Genomic DNA, 2,577 nt, shown 5'->3' on the forward strand with positions numbered 1-2,577 from the left:
AAACGAAATAAAATTAAAATTTTAGTTCTCAGTAACACCAACCATCATTCAAATACTCAGAACCATATGTGTATTTGAGAGCACAGATTTAGAACATTTCCATCATGGCAGAAAATCACATATAATACATATTATTTATGTATATTTTTCCTCCTTATAAAATGCTACTTACTTTCCTTATCTTCCAGACAATCTTCACACACCTATTTATTTTAGCCTAAGACAATGGAATCAAATTAGAGATGTTTGTATAATTCCTCCAAATCCCATGATAAGATGGAAGAGTCCAAAGGCCTGTAATGAATCCACCTTTCTCATGTAAAGCACATTCCCATGGTTTCCTCTAGACTGACATCACTTTTGCCATGTGCATAGTTCTCCTGTAGTACCCAAGAAAACACCTTGCTAGAGACTCACAATCAGTGTCAATTAGTCATCCTTACTTGTCACTCTCTATGGACACATGGGAAAGGTGAAATCTGGAGGAGGAAGCCTGAGGGCACCTCTGTTCTTTGTTCTGATGTGGGTTCCCGGGCCTGAGATACTCAGCCAATCAAGGCTTCCTATGGCCAGCCAGACCCACACATTCTCAACCAGATGGCAATATACTATCCAAACATATTGTGTTGAGTGCATGGACAGATTTTCCAGCCCTTCTTATTTCCTTCAAAGTTTGGTTTATTCCCTAACTCTGTCCTGAGGACTTTGAGGGGAGTCTACACTTGACAAAATATAACTCACAAACTATAGATATAGCAGTTTGTAAAAATTCAAGGAAAAATATTCATAATAAAGGATTAAAACTCTTTTAAAATAACAAAATAAAACTCTCCTTTGACTAGTCCAATATAAATGCTCTTTTTAATATTCCCTTTATTCCTTTATTTCTGAAAACAATGAATCACAAAACAATGCATTGACAAAATTTGGTCACCAAATTATAATTTAAAATATATTTTTTAAATTAATAAATGTGTAATATTTGGAAACATGTTGAAATGAACCTGTAAATATCTATATAAGGAATTATCAATTCTATAGTCTATGGAGAGAGATATTGATATATTTGAAACTTGAAAATCATTTTTTCCTAACAACTATAACAGTGATTTCTAAACTTTGTCCTTAGGCACAAACCATTATTATTGCATGTAATATCACCCATAACAGCTCCAGAGGATAGTGAGATTTTGCAGTCCTCTGATGGACTATACTAAAGTTGAAGGCTAAATGTTACTTTTGTAGTATAACTAGGAACAGATTCTCTTTCTTTAAGATATTTAATATAGACTTTCATAAATTCTTTATCAAAACATTGGGAATCTTGTTCACTTTCCATCATTTTGTCACCATCTTGATCTTGGGTATTATACATAGAATTGTCCCTAAGGCTTACAAATTTTAATGGTATGGATGAGTCACAAAGGGCAGCTAGGAGCTCTACCAAATAGTCCTCACTGATGACTGTCAGGTGAGTTTCTGGGTTGAGCAAGGAGAAAGGAAGAGAGGCCACCTTGTTTTTATATAGGACAAAGGTCTGAATACTTCTAGTTTCAAAGGGGAGCTCAATTAATTCTAGATTTCCAGAAAAATCCAATTTCTCCAGATTTTTGCAGTCTTCCAGCTCTAGAGGAATGCTTTTCAACCTGTTGAAACTCACATTGAGTTCTTTCAGGTTCTTCAAAAAACCAATATCTGCTGTAAGACTTAAGATTTGGTTTATTGGCAGATCCAGAAATTTCATTTATTGAAACAGCTAAATATATGGATGAATGGATTGGATCAGAGTATTGTTTGTGTGCCATTCTTTCAGCTGGGTATGCTCCTTCAATGAATCTAGGAACTCCTTCCAGCACTCTGGAAAGTTCGTACACAAACACACTTCTCTGTCTTTCTCCACGGAAAGTGAACTCTGTCTTGTGAGAGAATTCCTTTCAGTCTTTTCCAGAAGCATCACGCTAGTGTCTACAAAACCATTTTTGCACATGTCTTGGGGGAGGCATTTCCTCCTGTACACAGTCACGCAGTTCCTCTCCTCTTTTATCTTTTCCAATGTGCTTTCCTCAAGCCTTTCTGCCTCCTTCTTCTGCCATGCTTTGTGTTTGTTCACATGAGTTTCCCACAAGTTTCTGATGACAGAAATATCAAATATGATCACCTTATGTCCCATTTTGAGAACATGAAATTACTTTCTCAAGCTGTTGAGAGCTGGCTCCATCCAAACCTTGGTCTTTCTTCTAGCAAAGGGGTTTGGACTTGACATCCTAAAAGCCCTTCTCAGCTCCGCTGAGGATTAGCAAGTTGTTTAACTACCCTGAGCCTCAGCTTGGTCATGAGCAAATCTTCCATATACAGTATTAAAATATATGCAATCTGCAATTATTGATAGGATTGTTTCATAAATGTTAGGCTAATTGGGTTGATATTGCCATTCTGGTCTTATATATCATTATTGAGTTTTTGTCTATTTTTTATATCAATCCTGAAAGAGAGATATTGAAGTTTCCAGTTCTAATGTGTATCTATTTTTTTCTCTTGGTTTTATCCATTTTTGCTTCATGTATTTTGAAGCTTTGT

The 2,577-nt window shown here is 35.7% G+C and overlaps 1 pseudogene; it reads right to left on the minus strand.

Annotated features, from left to right (window-relative positions):
- Positions 1–1,213: 1,213 nt before the first annotated feature.
- On the minus strand, positions 1,214–2,170 carry LOC101441959 (leucine-rich repeat-containing protein 2 pseudogene; annotated as a pseudogene).
- Positions 2,171–2,577: the final 407 nt, after the last annotated feature.

Source organism: Dasypus novemcinctus, chromosome 3, assembly GCF_030445035.2.
Source record: "Dasypus novemcinctus isolate mDasNov1 chromosome 3, mDasNov1.1.hap2, whole genome shotgun sequence".
In the NCBI taxonomy this organism is placed as follows: Eukaryota; Metazoa; Chordata; class Mammalia; order Cingulata; family Dasypodidae; genus Dasypus; species Dasypus novemcinctus.